The 17,178-nt window shown below is 51.3% G+C and overlaps 1 protein-coding gene across 3 annotated transcripts in view; it reads right to left on the bottom strand.

Moving 5' to 3' along the window:
- Positions 1–17,178, bottom strand: part of Ksr1 (kinase suppressor of ras 1) — a 135,417-nt gene that overhangs the window by 94,399 nt on the left and 23,840 nt on the right. The gene's annotated exons all lie outside the window — the stretch shown is intronic.

The raw sequence follows: 17,178 nt of genomic DNA, 5'->3' as shown, positions 1-17,178 counted from the left end.
CCTGGGCCTCTGTGGGAGATGCGCAGAATTAATAGCCATCAGCACACGGCCCGCACAGCAACAGCCCTCCCAAGACACATGCTGTTCAGGCCGAGAGAGACACCAGACCCACGGATGGAGTACACCCTCATGTTCTGCATGCAGCAAACGTTACCCAGGCATGCTGTGAGTGACCCTGGGAAGGCAAAGATCAACTCACTCTGCGGCAACCTACTGAGCGGAGTCCCCCAGACTCACACCGGAGTAGACCAGGCACAGCTATTAGAACCCCGGGACCTGAGTGCACCATTCTATAAGACAGCCTGCCAGCATCCCTGGGCCTCCTTTAGGGACCAGCACAGCCTCTTCACTGCAGAAAGCAACAGGTGGATACTGTGGGCCTGCACTTCCACCCACAGATGCCAGCCAGCCAGCCCGTGACCCAAATCTCAACTTCATGCCTCTGTTCGACTTGGTGAACATGAGTCAGGATAAGAGAGGCTCTGCAGTGTAACAGACACACACACACCCCACATACCCACCTCAGTGCTTTAGACAAAAGTGTCCGTGCTGTTCTTACCATGTCCACTGTGGCCTGAGGGAAGCTCTGCTCACTCTTCCCAGTCTGGGCTGATGGAATCCACAGAGGGAAGGACTGTGGCAAATTACAGACACTCTTAAAGAATGCCACCCTGAGGGTCACAGCTCTTTCTGCTAACAGCTCAATGGCTAACAAAAGTCACACGACTTTACCTGAACTGTGGAAGGCGTAAAAAACGTGATCTCACCTTGAGCCTGCTCAGTGGAGAGAACCAGAAGCAGACATGACAGAAGCTCGGAGACCAGTAGAGTATCTACTGTTGTTTTGCTGAGACAGGGTATATGTGGCAAGGTTGACTTTGAACTTGTAATCTGAGGGAGGATGGTGCAATCCTCCTGTCTCAGCACTCCAGAGGTTGGGATTGAGTTTCTTAACTATTAACATGTGGGAACTGACCATTCCTTGTCTGTGAGGGCTGTCCTGACACTGCATCCTGGCTTGTGGCCAGCAGTCACTCCCACTTCCAAATCATGGCAACCAAAAATGCACTGCCCACTGTCCCCGGGGGGAGGGGAGGTGGGAGCTAACTTCTGCATTCGGCGGCAAGAAGCAGAAGACAGAGAATGATGACATCACCCTTCCCCCACAAGATTCTTGCTCAGATCTGGCTACAGTCATCTACCGATGACTCCACGGCTGGTGTAATAAACTGCCCGGCACAGGGCTGGTGTGTACCTTGGAGGACTCTGCGACAGGATGGTCGCATTGCAATTCTGCTGCTGGCACCGTGTCCACAGTGAGAATGGGGATTTCTGTTCTGGGGGAAACCAGCTGGGCCCAAGGTCATCCTTTGCTGGGTGGGAACCCAAGGCTGGAAGGCTAGTTGCCGTGTGTTCTGATGAGTGGAATCAGCATGTGGGTAGTGATCCTGCCAGCCAGAGGTCGCAGGCCCAGGAATGCATGAAAAGACAAACAAGCACCTGCCCAGGGGAGGACTCTCCACAAGGCACTTGGTCACCCACAGCGCTGTAGCGACTGCCTGTGAGGCGGCACGTGAGCAGAGGCCACCTTCCTCCCTAGCATCCCACTCTCTCACCTTTCCCCTTCCGGACATTCTGAGGCACGTATGGTAATATCTCTCTCTCTCTCTCTGGCTCAGCTCCAGAATCAGCAGACCTGGTTTCAGCTTCCATCTCCGCCTATGTGGCTATGGCCAAGCACTCAACCTCAAAGCCATCGCCTGCACTTGTGCAGTCTGTATTCAGCATTAAGACAGAGGCCCAGCAGACGGGCGTGGAAGCAGGAACTTAATAAACGGAAGCTTCAACGAACTGGCATCCCACATGGCCCACACTCAGAGACATTTTGTAGTTGCTAGCATAATGGTGGTCCACCTGACCCTCAATTCTTCCACCCCAAATCATCAACGGAATCATGACAGTCATAGAAGAACTCAGACATACCACAGAAGACAGAATCTCAACTGAGGAATTCCATCAGGTTGGCCTATGGGCACATCTGTGAGGCATTTTCTTGACTGTTGATTGATGCAGGAGGACCCAGCCTACTGTAAACGGTACCATCCCTGGGCAGGTTGACAGGCTGAGCAAGCCAGTAAGCAGTATTCCTCCATGGCCTCTCCATCAGTTCCTACCGCTAGGTTCCTGCTTGAGCTCTTGCCCTGGCTTGCATGATGACTCTAATCTGTAAACGGAAATAAACTCTTTCCTCCCCAAGTTGTTTTTCCTCCCTACAGAAAGCAAACTATGACATGACAATGTATGCAAAGTGTCCATCGGGGCCTCCCACAGCAATCACTGGATGAGGATTGCTCCCTAGGATGACAATGACTTAATTTATAGCTTTGGTCCATGCCCTGTCACCAAAGCAACCAAAAGAAGCCTAAAAACTGCTTTGTGGGACTCAACAAGGATTAAATGAACAATGCGTGTAGAGGGTTTAGCACAGTGGGAAGGGCTCGACAAACATCAGCAATTATTCTTACCGACTTACGGGGCTCAGCCTGAATCCATTCCATAGCTCGCAGGAGGATCTCAGTACAATGTCTGGCCTTGAGGAAGGCTCAAGAAACGTCAGCCATTGTTATTCACACAGAACGTGCAAGCCCTTCGGTGGGAATTCCACATCCTGGGTACCGCCTGTGTCTGATCTGTTCCCGGTGATTCTGTGCCTTTAAAGAATTTGGAGTCCATATGTGTACATAGTGGGGGAGAGAGCCAAGCCCCTCAGTCCCCTCTGCTCTTCCTAACTCCTGAAGTTGGTCCTCAGTTTTATGCTCACACTTCTGCACCCTGTCTGAATCTCTTCCAAGGGTAGCCTCCCCACACACACTTTCTAGTTGTTTCAGTGCTGTGCTCAGTTCCTTAAGATACTTTCCAGGGGGCTGGAGAGATGGCTCAGAAGTTAAGAACACTCGCTGTTCTTCCAAAGGTCCTGAGTTCAATTCCTAGCAACCACATGGTGGCTTACAACCATCTATAGTGAGATCTGGCAGCAAGCTATATAAATAAATACATAAATCTTAAAAAAAAAAAAAAAAAAAAAAGATACTTTCCAAACAACACATTTTAATGGGCCCAAATTAAGCTTAAAATAAAGAACGGCCAGGTATGGCAGCACCCTCACCTGCCTCTGACAACTGTGAACTGCAGACGTGTGCTAGTACAGCTCATGATGTGCTTTGCTGTGCCAGATTCAGCAGCACAGTCGCCTGGGGCGTGAGCTGCTGAGACCCACACCCAGCCTCCACTGCCCACCAGCGCCTGGACCACCGCCACTTGCATGGCTTTGAGAATCTCTCTCGCACGGCTTTGAGAATCTCTCTCCCACGGCGTCTGAGCTCATCAGACCACGCCTCCCATGGACACCAAAGGGGAGATCTTGGGCTACAGACAGACCTTAGTGGTAGAGCTAGCATGTTCAAACTTGCCCCACCCTGGGGGGCGGCATGTAGGGGTCTCCTAGAAAGCAAGCACAGAAGAGGCTAGCAGGACACAATAGGGCATGTCTGTCTTCTTGATGTGTACTAGAACCATCAAGTAAGCCTGATAGTGAACAAGGATGGAGAACCAGTGGGATGTCTGGAAAATCAGTCAGTCTGAAAAAGATCCCCCTCGGACTTTTCTTAGGGAACATCCAGCTGTTTCCCTAAGTAGAATCGGCAAGCAAGCCATGGATAAGGACAACAGGTCAGGAGGACCAAGTATGACAACTGAGGAAGGACACACGAGCACACACCTACACACAGGAAACCTGCACAAACCTGCCAGTGCAACCCAGAAGCACGCTATCACCCTGATAGTCCTGTGAGTACACGCACTGACTGCACAGCTTTCCGGAAAGGTAGCTTTCCCTCTCAAGCAAGCGCCCTCCCGGCCTCCTCACCAATCCTCCCGGCCTCCTCGCTGCAAGCATGTCGTTTCCAACATGTGGAAGCTCATTTCTTTGGGCACAGGCCACCATCACTAGGATTTGTTTACCTTTTCTTTTTCCCTTAAACTCACTCTTTTTTAAAAATACTGAGGGGAGGGGCCAGAGGACAACTTTATGGAGTTGGTCTCTCCTTCTACCTCATGGGTCCCCGAGTATAGACTCTAGGTCACTGGGGTTGCAGGCAAATGCCTTGACCACACTGAGCCATCTTGATGGCCCAGATTTACTCACTTTTTAAATACACTTTACATCTTTACCATAGAACATACATAAGTATTCATGCCACACAGAGATGTCCATAAAATCAAGAATAACTGTCTGGGTGTGGCAGTTTACAACTGGAATCTGGCACTCAGGAGGCTGACATTGGAAGATCATAAGTTCAAGGCCAGCCTGAACTATAGAGAGAGACCTTGCCTCAGGAAACCAGGGCCTGGGTGTAGCTCAGTACTACAACATTGCCTAGCATGTCCATGGCCCTGGGTTTGAACCTCGGTATCAGAAGAAGAAATAAGAAAAAAAAAGAAAAAAAAAAGAAAAAAAGAAAACGGGAGAAGGAAGAAGGAAGAAGAGGAGGAGGAAAGAAAAAAGGAAAATCAAGTATAACCAAAATTAAAACACTATTAAATCTCTTGTAAGTCTGGGGTTCTGAGGCCTGCCTTCCCCAAGCCTCACTGTGGTTTCTGAAAATGAATGTCACACTCACACTTTAGAAGCCATTCAAGGGGCTGAGAGTTGGCTCAGTGGTGAAGAGCACTTGTTGCTCTTGCAGAGGACCTGGGTTCAATTTCCAGCACCTAAATGGTGGCTCACAACTATCCTAACTCCAGCTCCTGAGCACCCAACCCCCTCTTCCGATCTTAGCAGGCATCAGGCATGTATGTGGCACACATACATGCATGTGAGCAAAACACTCATCCACATAAAATAAATTTTAAAAATAATTTTTTAGAAAAGAAGCCATTCAAGGTGTGCAAACATAAGCCTACTGGTTCAAGCTCCAGTGCTGTACAAAAAAGAGGAGGAGGAGGGCTGCTTCTCCATAGCAGGCCCTAAGGCAATCAGGGCGACACCCAAGCATCATCTAAAACCACCTGGGTACCACCTCTTGAGGGTCCTTAGCTGGGTCTGCCAGAAAGGACAGCAGCAGCACTGAGAAGGGACAGACATTAGATTGTGGTCCTGGGTTACGGGGGCAAGCCCCATTGTTAACTCGGTGTCTCCCGGCAGAGGCTTTTCCTGGGGAAGCATGAACACACCTCTCCTTAAACAAGCCAAGTCTAGCTTAGTTTTTTTTTGTTTCTTTTAAAAAGGGGGAGGGAGGCAGTCTCCTATGTCCAGGAGCACGGTGAGGGGTGTGGGTGCCCCCAATACAGCCGCACCCCTGAAGAGTCTCTCTCATCGTAGATGATTCTTCACAGCTGGAGATGGAGTCTTCCCCTCCGTGGATCTCCCACCCACTGTGTTCTCTGGCATTCCTTAGACTGTACAGCCGGGACAGAATCACAACCATCTGGGGGAGCAGTACAGGGAGGGACGCAGGAATCACAGTCTGAGCCCTCCAGGTAACAGTGTCATGTCCCTCCTCACTCCCTCCTACGATGGGGCGTCAACAGACCCGACCTTTCGGGCCTCAGGAGTCACATCAGCTGCGGTATCCAAGATTTTAGTAGGGTTACCGTCAGAGACCAGGATGCCCTAGCAGCCCCCCACCATGAGCCTGGGGACCTCCACAACCTTGCAAAGGTGTGCATGGTGGAGAGCTGTGGTCCCCTTCCCAAAATGCGTGACCGAGAGGTTGGAGGACCGAGTACCTGCCAGCCTTAAGGGACAGCTTCAGAGCTCCTGTCCCAAGGCAAACAGAAACATCCCAGGGCACTTAGGGTCTAAGCTCTCATGACACAAAGCAAAGACAAACGGTGCATTTTAAACTTTCTGTGCAGGTGACGAGGCTGACGTTCACAGCAGGGCTGGATGGCGCCACAGCTCTAACCCGCTCATTCACACTGTCATTAGGTTCTCAACCCTCCTGATGCCTCACATTGTGGTGACCCCAACCATAAAACTGTTTTCTTAACTGTAATTTTGCTGTTACGAATCTTAACCTAGGCATCTGTGGTTTCCAAGGGTCGTATAGGTGACCCCTACGGAAGGGCTGTTTGACACCCAGATGGCTGTGACCCACAGGTTGAGAAACGCTGCTTTAGCAGGTCGATGAGCAGGGCTGTGAGCACCAACACATTCAGTGGTACACAATAGGCCCTCGGTGTAGCATCCCTGTCCAAAACAGATTTCTCTTCGGTGCTCTCTGAAAGGCACGTGGGGTGTGGGGTGTATGTGAGGGGGGAGACAAGAGATATGCCACCACCAGGAAATCTGGCTGTGGGAAGTTCAAGGAATTAAAATCAGATAGACCCTCTCCCCAGAGGCAAACCCGGAGCCCTGCACCCCACTGCAGGCCTGTCCAGGATGCAGCTGTTAAGCAAGAGACAGGCCCATCCTGGGAGCTAGGCCGCAAAGCACTCAAGATGCAAATGGAGCTTGGCCACTGGCCCATGAGGTCCCTATAAGCCAGAGAGGAGCGAAGAGGACACCCCTCATGAACTAAGGGCAGAGTTCAAAAGGTTTAAACGCATTTGCTACAAAAGGAGGCTTGGGAATAAGCATATGGTATCCAGAAAAGGAAGCACTTTCATACTGTTCCCTCTGGCTTCTGCGGCCAGGCTAGGAAACAAGTTTTATTAACCAAAATGGGTACCCTGCCTTTAAAATAATTCCAGAGTTGCTGGGTGGTGGTGATGCACACCTTTAGTCCCAGTGCTCTGAAATCAGCAGCAGGTGGATCTCTGAGTTCGAAGCCAGCCTGGTCTACAGAGTAAAGACAGCCAAAGCTACACATAGAAACTGTGCCTCTAAGAAAAATAAATGAATAAATAAAGGTTCAGAGGCTGCAGTGAGAGCTCAGTCAGTAAGGTCGCTAGCACCCAGATGAAAACTGATTACAGGGGTGGTGTACACTTGGAATCCCAGCACTGGAAAAGCAGACAGGAGAATCCTTGGGGCCCGTTGACCAGCTGGTCTAGCCAAATCGGCAAGCCTCAGGTTCCAGTTAGAGACCTGTACCAAAAGACAAGGTGGCTGGCCTCTGAGGAACACCACCCATGGCTGACCTCCGAACTCCCACACCCATGTGCACCCACATTCAATCCTAACAAGCAACTGCCCCTCAGCCTCCAGCTTTGAAGCAAGTTGTCTGTGCCTGGTCGGCACAGCTATGAGAATGCCTAGCTGTGGACTGACACGAACTGTGGCTCCATGAGGCCTGTGTGGTAACGGAGAAATGGCCCTCTGAGGCCTCCTGACTCTGAACTCATTGACTGAAATACCCAGTCGGCAGTCATGTGTTACCAAGTCCGGGACAGCTCACCGGACGACAGGCACTGTGTTCTCGGGATTGTGAAGCTGGAAGGGACCCTGGAAAAGATAGCCAGGCCTCCCTCTGGTGGCCCAAGTACACCTATGAAGGCTCACGAGAGGACTGTGTCACGGAGGGGGGAAGGGGAAGGCGAGGGAGAGACCTGGAACTAGGCCCAAGGTCTCATCATATCATGGGGATGGTACCCTGACTACCCTGGACTCCTGGGCCAGGATGCCCACTACCCTTATCCCTTGCACTTTCCTCGGGTTACAGAAATCCATAGACACACACAGAGCGTCACACAAAGACATACACCCTGGCCAAAAAAAAAAAAAAAAAGATGGAATGGGCAGGGGGACAAGGAAGTGATACAGTTACTACACACGCCGTTCCTTACCTGCCCCTCTATGACTAAAACACAAGCCTCCAGCAGACACGGTTTCTAAAAGCCAGCCCAACTTCTCAAGCGCCTTTCCCAGCCCAGCAGGTTAAAAAGCCTCCAGGTTTGTGCACAAATCACACCCACTCGGAACACCTGGGCCTCCACCCCATGGCTGCCCGTCCGCCCCGCCCTCACCCCCACCCCAGCAGCTCCACTTACCCAGCTGTGCCCACCAAGACACCTCTGTCGTCTCCCTCACTTGGGCTGCTGTGCTCGAGTGGGATCACCTGGGCACCTGCTTGTGGGCAGGGCGGGGACACAGCTGCCTACCGGGCACCGGGAGCCACCCAGCGGGCCACAGTGAGTCAGAGGCCAGGGTCCAAAATCAGTTTCCTGGAGGGCCTGTGACGCCACCCAATGGCTCGGGCATGGCTATCAGGACTCAGACAGGGCTGCCAACCGGACACGGAAAACACGGCTCCATCAAGATCTTTTTTTTTTTTAAACCGCAAAAGTGCCAGAAATCTTTTCCTCTTGTTATTACTTTTATATGTAAATTAAAAGACCTGTTCGCTCATGTCTCTGGAATGCCGATATCAGTTCCTCAGCTGTCTCCAGGAAAACATTAGATTAGCTCTGCTGGAGTCAGAAACAACAAGGCTCAGGCCCCTGGTCCATGTAAGGACACTTGGCCAGGCATGTGACTGTGGGTAAGTTGTCCCTTTCACTTTTTATGACTAGGATTGATAGACTTCAAGATTCCCAGCTGCTGCCACCTGCTGTTCCTTCCCACACTCAGAGCTTCAACTTCTAGGCTCTCACACCTCTGGATTCCTGTGTGTGTGTGTGGCCCCACCCCCACTGCAGGAAGACCCACACAGTCCTTGAACAAAATCTGGGCGGCTGCTTTGCCCTCAAGTTCAAGTCTTTGTCCAAAGGCCTCCCTCACATTTCCTGAAGCTCTCTGTATCCGTGTGTGTGTGTATGTGTGTGTGTGTGTGTGTGTGTGCACGCATGTTCATATGGGTTCATGTGGAGGTCGGATGGTCAACTTTGAGTGTCCTTGTGCAGGGGTGGGCCATTCACCGTGCTTTTTGAGACATGGTTCTCGCTGATCTGGGGCTTGTCAAGTACTCCACGTTTGTTGGTCTGTGAGGGGAAGGGATCCTCCTGTCTCTGCCCTCTAGAGTGCTGGGACTGTAACAGCCAGCCCACCACATCCAGCTTTTCGTATGTGGGTACTGGGGCCGGAACTCAGGTCTTCATGCCTGTACATCAAGCAACTTAACAATGGGGTATCTCCCCCATATCCCACCTGTACTTTTTCCCCTGGCTGTCAGACCGAGTTAGGGGGAGAAGGAGTTCTGTTCATAGATCCCAAGTTTGCCCAGGCTTGTGCTTCAAACCAAGCAGCCATTGAAATCCACGTAGGGGCTGGCAAGATGGCTCAGAGGAGGAAGATACTTGCCGCCAAGCCTGAAGCCTGAATTTGATCCTGGGAAGCCACATGGTGAAAGGAGAGACCCAACTCTCACAAGTTAACCTCTGACCGCCACACCTACCCTGCAGCATGCAGGTTCTCTGTCTCTGTCTGTCTATCTCTCTCTCTCACACACACACAGAGACAGACAGACAGAGATGCACACACACTGATAGATAAATGAATGAAAACAACACACAGTCCATGCGGTTAACAACTGTTCCAAGTGGAAGGGACACAAGCAAAGGGCCTCAGGACCGCTAAGGTTCTCTCTCCAGACACACAAGAACACGGAGTGAACACTGTGCCAACTGTGCGACCACGGCTCTCTTAAAGGGAATAAAATGGACGGCAGAACTTTGGTCAGCTGAGGCTAGAGCTGCCCTGCTTTTTCACTTCCCAGCAGCAGGCAAAGCCTTCAGCTCTGCTAGTGAGTATCACCAGTGTGACTCTACTCCTGCCAGGCCCATTATCTCCTCCCCAAGCTTCCCTCCCTCCTCAACATACCCCATAATTAAAGTTTAGGGTTGGGATGTTTTTATGCTGCTGCTCTTTAAGTACATGACAACACAGAAGGAAGGGTTATTTAAATCCAACTTGCAAAGGAAAACCGGCATCGTTAAAAGGGCAAAGCAAGAACACATTTCCCTGGGTTTTAGGTAACTCAGGGTCACTTCGGAGAAAAGAGACAGAAAAGGTGAGATCCTGAAGCCGGGTAATAATAACGGCCTGCTGGGTTTTACTGTGGCTACTACTTCCACACCTAACTTACCCATGATGCTCCATCTATGAGAGAGACAGCCTTCAATGGTAGGAAACACAAAAGAGAATGGGAAAGACTACGACCGGATATGGATGAAGAGCAGACCCACGGCCTGACAAAACATCAGCTGTATTTCAACAAAGAGAGACATCTCCAGCCTATCTCTCCTCCTCCTCCCGCAGGGGCCAGAGTCCTACTTCCTCCCACCCTCTCTGGTCCTCCTCACCCCGGTATAAGTCTGTACTGACAGGGGAGTCCCTCCTCTGACGGCAGTGATGGGTTCTCCTCCTCCCGAGATGATACCTGTGGGACCTGCTCCTGAAATGAGGCTACCCACAGGAGATCACATGCCCATGAAAACCAGGCTTCCAGTGGTGAGATCTCCCACCCGTCCCATGGCGATGCCACCCAGCCTGGCATGACTTGGCCAGACATATAAAAGAGAGTTGTATTGTCTGTCCTATTTTACCAAGAGACCAAGGCCCTGCGCCTGAATGTTTGCAGCGTCACAGGGAAGACTCCCCACTCCCACACCGCCGCTTCCTAGCAAAAAGAATAGTTTCGTGGACAGAAGTACAGTTTGGTGAGCTGGAGAGATGGCTCAGCACTTTAGAGCACTGGCTGCTCTTGGAGTCCGAGCTCCAGCACCCACGTCGTGGCCCACAACCATCTGTATGTAATTCCAGTTCAAGGGAATCCAGTGCCCTCTTCTGACCCCCACTGGCACCTGGCATGCACATACATACGTGCAGGAAAAACACTCATACATATAAAATAAAATGTTAAGTGCAGTTTTGTCCAGGTGTGGTGGCACTTGCCTTTAACCCCCACACTCTGTGAGTTTGAGGCCAGCCAGAGCTACACAGTGAGACCCTCCCTAGCTCAAAAACAAGCAAACAAAACACCAAAGCAAAACAAAACCAGAATGCAGTTTTCACTTGTATTATACATTTTATATAAACATAAAATGAAGTCAGCTCTTTTAGTTTATTTGTTATTTTTAGAGAGAAGGAAGGAAGGAAGGAAGGAAGGAAGGAAGGAAGGAAGGAAGGAAGGAGGCTGAATTAGGCGGTGCATGTCGACCTGGCTGATTTCCTGTGGAGGCCCAAATATTCCCAGAGGTAGCCCCAGAACTGGATCCCCTACCCCATCTCAAACCTGTCTTTAAAGGGGCATAAGAAGCAGAGAGTAAGAGCTGACAGCTGGGGTTCCAGTCCCAGCTTGACCACCAACTACCACCGGGTGGCCTTAGACATGACTGGGCGGTTCACTGAGGCCTCAACTCTGTCATTTTTCCACTGCGACATACAATGGTGCTCATTAGTTCACAGTGTTTCCTGAGGCCTGAGATCAGGATGTCAGACAGGCCACACACAGTCAACCGTGCAGAGCGCTAATTGGAACTGAAATGATGAGGGGATTAGGCAAGGTTGGCAAATTCCACACTGATGCTTTCAACCAACTGGCATGTTTAACACAAGGTCACTTCTGTCTCCCTACGTGAAATGCACTGTCCAGCTAAGACAAAAAAAAAGCAGTTTCAAAAGCCAAGTCTTCTTGCCAGTGCCACCTTCCAGGAATTTAAATCTATTTTCCAAATCTTTAGTTAGTTCTTCCTTGCAGATGAGGTATCATAGCCTAAGATCTGTTCCACCTCCTACTGATCCAAAATTTCAACGCAGGTTAGAAGACTCATAAGCAGGTCTGCTTACTGGTCTCAGAGTCTGGGCTTTACCTAACTCACGGCTCTCTTCCTGCAACGGTACACATGTTTCTTATTCAAAATGTTCTAAAACTGTGAAAGATTCCCTCCCCCCAACCCCCTGATTTAGAAGTGTCAATAACTGAGCCCAGAGAAAGGGAAGTGACTTGTCCAGCATGAGATGGTCTCGGGGCTATGACTCTGGAGAAAAACTTCCAACAGATGCCCAGTCTTCCCTAGGGGAGTATGGTGCTGGGTGCACTGGGCAGATGCCAGCTACAGAGCAATGCAAAGGTGAGCTGAACAGGGATGCCAGGAGGGCCAGGCTGCCTGTCCCGTGTCGGCTGCTGCCTGCAGCATGGCTCACCCAGAACCACAGCCTCTAGAAGACCTGCGTTTAAAATCGCTTTTGTAGATGCTTCATGAGTTTCTATTTTGAAGCCACCCACTCCTAGCTGTTGCTCACACCCTCCCAGCCGCTTCCCTCCTCCCCAAGTGCAACCTAACTGCTTGTTAGAGCCCGCCGTCTGTCTGTGGGCAAAGGAGTCCCATCAGGTGGCTGACCCCAGTAAATAATTAAAGGGTGATCCCACAGCCCTCGTGGAGGCCTATTGAGAGGGGGGAGCCCTGCTAAATTAGACATGGGAGGGAGGCAGCTAACAGCTTAACAACTGCTTCCTCAACAGATGGTGAGCAGAGCACAGCCCACAGAGCAGCCTGCCAGGGGCAAGGCAGGGCAGAGCCAGGAGCCTCGATCTGGCAGGCAGGACCGTCTTCATAGCATGAGACCCCGCAACGCACTCTTTCCCTGGACACGCTCAGTGATGGCTCTGAGATCTGCACCACTCCAGCAAACCCACGACCCCCTCAGGACTAAAATGACACACAGCCCTTTATTTCCCTTTCTTTTTTTAGTGGGAGGAAACCACCGACTAGAAAGTAAAATTTCCCAAAGTACCAGCCTTTTATGGGCAGGGTGAGAGGAAAAAAAAAAAAAAAAAAAGTCGGGTTCCGTCTCATCTTCCCACCGAAGGGAAGCACATGATGGTGATTTGTGCCCATGTGTATACGCAGCCCCACATGGGAACGACACACACGGGTGCTTTGTGAGATATGTCTGGGCCAGGCAAGGTGGCACACACCTGAAATGCCAGCACAGGGGAGGTGGCAGCAGGAGTATGGAGACCTCGAAAGTAGGAACAACTTGTCAGATCCTATCTCAACAGCAGTGTGCTTGTGAGGCTGTAGGTTCAACCCTCAACACCACTAAAAACCGAAAGAGTAAAAACTGCTGGGGCCAGGTATGGTGGCTCACGCTTCTAATCCTTAGTCAGAGGGGGACACAAGAACTAAAAAGGTCAAGGACATCCTTGGTCACACCAAAGCTTTGAGCCAGCCTGAGCCTGGCCAGGCGTGGTGACGATTTCATAATGCCAGCACTTGGGAAGCAGAGGTGGGAAAATCTCTGAGTTCAAGGCCAGCCTAGTCTACATGAGGAGTTTCAGACAAACAAACAAACAAAAGGCTGGGGGTATAGCTCAGTTGCTAGGGTGTTTGTCTAGCACAGGCAAAACCCTGAGTTCGATCCCAAGCACTGCAAAACTGAGTCGTGATGGTGAATGCCTGTAATCCCAGCACTCAGGAGGTGGTGACAAGGATCGAAGGTTCAAGGTCATCCTCAGCTACATACTGAGCAGGGCCAGCCTGAGCTACCTGAGATCAGCACTCACTTAGGAGAGAAAGGGCTTTGTGGAGCCCTGGATGAACTCTATGGCTGTTCTCACCTGGGTTTTTGAGTAGAACTTGTGTGTGTGTCACAGTGCACACAGAGATCCTAGAAGCCAACTTGTAGGACTCGTCTGTCTGCTTCCACCATGGAAGTCCCACAGACTGGCAGACACGGTGGCAAGTGCCTTACCTGGATGAGCCCATCTCGCCAGCCCTCACCTGTGTTCTTAATGATGAGGCCAAAATAGCTTTACATTTCACAATCCAACTTTATTTTCCACCACACGTGAGCTGGCCTGTTACACACCACCACAGGGAACAGCACCAAAATGACTTGGAAGATATGAACAATTGCCAGCATTGGGGCAGCATTACCGTGTGCCTGGCGTATTACGTTGAGGGAGAAAAGGCGGGGTGATTCCTGCAGCTGCCCAGACTGACTGGCCTCTCACCTGAGCTCAGCAGCTGGAGTTTCACAACTGGCATCTTCCACACAGAACCGAGAGGGTGGGACAGGGGGTGGGAGGATGGGGGAAGGAGCCAGGCTGCTGGGGATTTTAGTCTACAGTCTACGGAACAACCGAAAGGGAAGAAGAACAAAAGGAAGACAAATGAGAAAGCGCAGGGGAGGAAAAGGCACGTGGAGTCACACACAGAACACAACGCTCGCCCTCAGAAACACGGGTGCTCTGGCGTGTGCCCTTTGGCAGCCCTCCCACGTGTGCCCCCCTGCAGAAAGGTGAAGGAAAGCAGGAGGGAAGCCCAGACCAGGACATCGCAGAACGCCAGAACAGGAGCTGTCTTCTTGGAGAGCCTACAGCTGAGCTCCCACGTGCCGTCTGCACACCCTTCCTTCAGGTCAGCATGGTGACAGGTCTGGCTGGGGGGGGGTCCCACGGTCATCCCTGGTTCCACAGGCCTTGGGAAGGTACATGCTGTCAGGTAGGACTCACAATTACCAACAGATGTGCAGGGAACATGAGGGGGCATCGCTGTGTGGACCAGAGCTCTGAGGGCTCCCTTGCCTTGAGTGTCTGTACTCTTTGGAGCTGCCTGACAGATCAGGTCTGATGCAACAGAGCTTCTTACGGCACATCTTGATTGATGTCGGTTCCTGGAAGCTAGGAAAATTGCTGCAGCATTGATGGTAACAGCCAAAGGCTGGAAACACCCTAAACATCCATCAAAAAGGAGATTAGCTTGGGGGCGGGGGGAGCCTGTAGACCTGGACCGGAAGGGCTGCAGCATGAGGACCATGTCAAACACACAGTGAGTGAGTGCCAGGCCAGCCAGCACTACATGGCAAGACCGTGTCCCCATGTACAAAATTCCCGAGGCAACATGGCAGAGGCACAAAGAGGAACGAGTATCTAGCTGTTAAAAAAAGAACAGAATGACAGGCTTGGTGGCGCACACCTTCTAGCCCAGTACTTGGGAGGCAGAGACAGTCAGAACTTTGTGAGTTCAAGGCCAGCCAGGTCAGCACGGGGCGTTCTAGACTAGTTGGGGCTACACAGTGAGACCCTGTCTCAACAAAAACAACAAAAAAATCGAACAAAAAAAATAGGGGGAAATGAGACAGCTCGGTGGGTAAAGGTACTTGCCACCAAATCAATTCCCAGGACCCACATGGCAAAAGGAGAGAATCAATGCCTTTCAGTTATCCTCTGATACCCGTGCACACAGGTGCTTGCATGCGCGTGTGTGCACACACACACCATGGCATGGCATCTGTGAACACACACAATAAATAAATGTAATAAAATTAATGTAAAAAATGTCCAGTGTGAACGCCTTTGAAAAGGGAAAGTGGGCGGGGAGGGAGGTGGGGAGGGAGGCGCCACTGCAGTTGGGAAATGTATACACGAAGGAGGTTTCCTCTTTTATTCTACAGCCTTCTACAACTTCCCAGTGTCTTCTACTCCGTGCATAAATAGCCTACGTTAATTATGTATATGTGCCACAAAACAACACACAGTGGCTGGCAATTTCCAAAGAGCGTTTCAGCATCGCAGAACAGGAAAGTACCCAACCATCAGTTTCCCCATTTACAGCTAAGGCTGCAGCCCAGGCTCTGAGCGCCCTGGTGGCAGAGACGGTAGTTCATGTCTACCACCCCTGCCCTTGAGAAGCGCCAAGACTCGCTGCAGGTTCAAGTCCAGCCTGGTCTGTACAGTGAGCTTCAAGCTAGCTAGGGCTACACATTGAGAACCTGCTGAAGAAGAACAGAAGAGGAGGACGGGGAGGAAGAGGGAGAGGGGAAGGGGAGGAGGGGAGGAGGAGGAGAGACAGTGGGGGGATGGAAGGGATGGCACACCCTTTAATTTAATCCCGGCCCTTGGGGAGCAGGGGCAGGGGGATATCTGCGTTCTGGGCTATGTAGGCCTGCACAGTGAGACTGTTTCGAACGACAACAAAAAGGCCTCGCGGCGTGGAAGTGGTAGATTTGGAAAGAGAAACCACATCTCCAACACGTAGGTCTCTACTTCCTACTTTCTCTCCAGCAGAGACTCCGGCTGCTGACATCCAATTGATCCGGCCTGGTCAAACCCTTCTGCGGCTGCATCCCTTCCCAGGCTGCAGCTGCACCCGGAGCAGACTGAGGAGGGAAGGGGCCCACACACCCCCGAGAGAAGTCAGGACACAGTCATGGTTAAAGCACCCAAGTGAGAAGCCAGGAGGACTGTTGCCTCCAGGAGTGAGCACATGGACAGTGGGGTGGGGGTAGGGAGCGTGCCCATACCCAAACCTGACACTGGGCACCGCCAGACAGCACAGTCATTCCTGTGTCCTCAGCAGGGACCCCGCCAACAAACCACAGCCTAGCAAGCAAAGTGGGGACCAGCGTGCACAAACTGCCCACTCTGCGATCATAACCACATTTTGGCAGTCAAAATTCACCCTTATGCCTACATGCCAGCAACCAGGCAACTAAACAGCCTCAGATGCCAAACCCAAGCCTGTGGTGACGACTGGGAGCCAAACCACCCTGGTTAAATGCTCCTGTCAGCATGTTTACATTGAAGATAAACCCTTAAGAGCTGTGCAGAAGATCATAAAACCCCAGGCCAGGGGGAGCTGAGAAAACAGGATGGTTTTCCCCTGCAGTAAAAACCCACCACCATGCCCGCTTCATTTATCGGTGGCCAGAAAAAACTCTGCCCAAATCTTAATACTTTATACCTAGTTAGCAAATGGTAACAAACTTAAGTCCAAACAGTCTTTTCAACAAACTCTATCCCAGGGCCAGACATGGAAGACGTTCCAAGGATAACTGGAACGACTACCATTTGGAAAACGCACTTGGAACCACAGATGCTGATGTACACCAGGCAAGTGCCGCTGAGGACTCTCTACATAGGCCCTCCTTAATCCTCCAAGAGCAGCTCATATGATCCCATCTTACAGAGGAAGAAACCGAGGCTCCAGGGTGAAAGAACTCATCCCAGATTTCAGAACTTACTCCAAGGCTTATTCCAACATCTTACTCCAAGGCTCCGGGGTGAAAGAACTCATCCCAGATTTCAGAACTAAGGCAGATAGCCCAGGCTAGCTCCACAGCGCCCTCCACCCACTCCACAGGACACTACCCTGCCTGAAGTTGGTCCCCCTCCACAGCACAGCGCACGTCCTCTAACCCCGGTTTAAAGCAAGGTAGTGAGGCCTGTGCCTTACCACTTCAGATTCCAAAGCCCATCCAACAGAGCCCCAGGAGGGGGCTCCCCCAGGGTG

The sequence above is a fragment of the Meriones unguiculatus genome, chromosome 7 (assembly GCF_030254825.1).
Source record: "Meriones unguiculatus strain TT.TT164.6M chromosome 7, Bangor_MerUng_6.1, whole genome shotgun sequence".
Taxonomy (NCBI): Eukaryota; Metazoa; Chordata; class Mammalia; order Rodentia; family Muridae; genus Meriones; species Meriones unguiculatus.
This window is presented reverse-complemented; position numbering and strand designations above follow the sequence as displayed.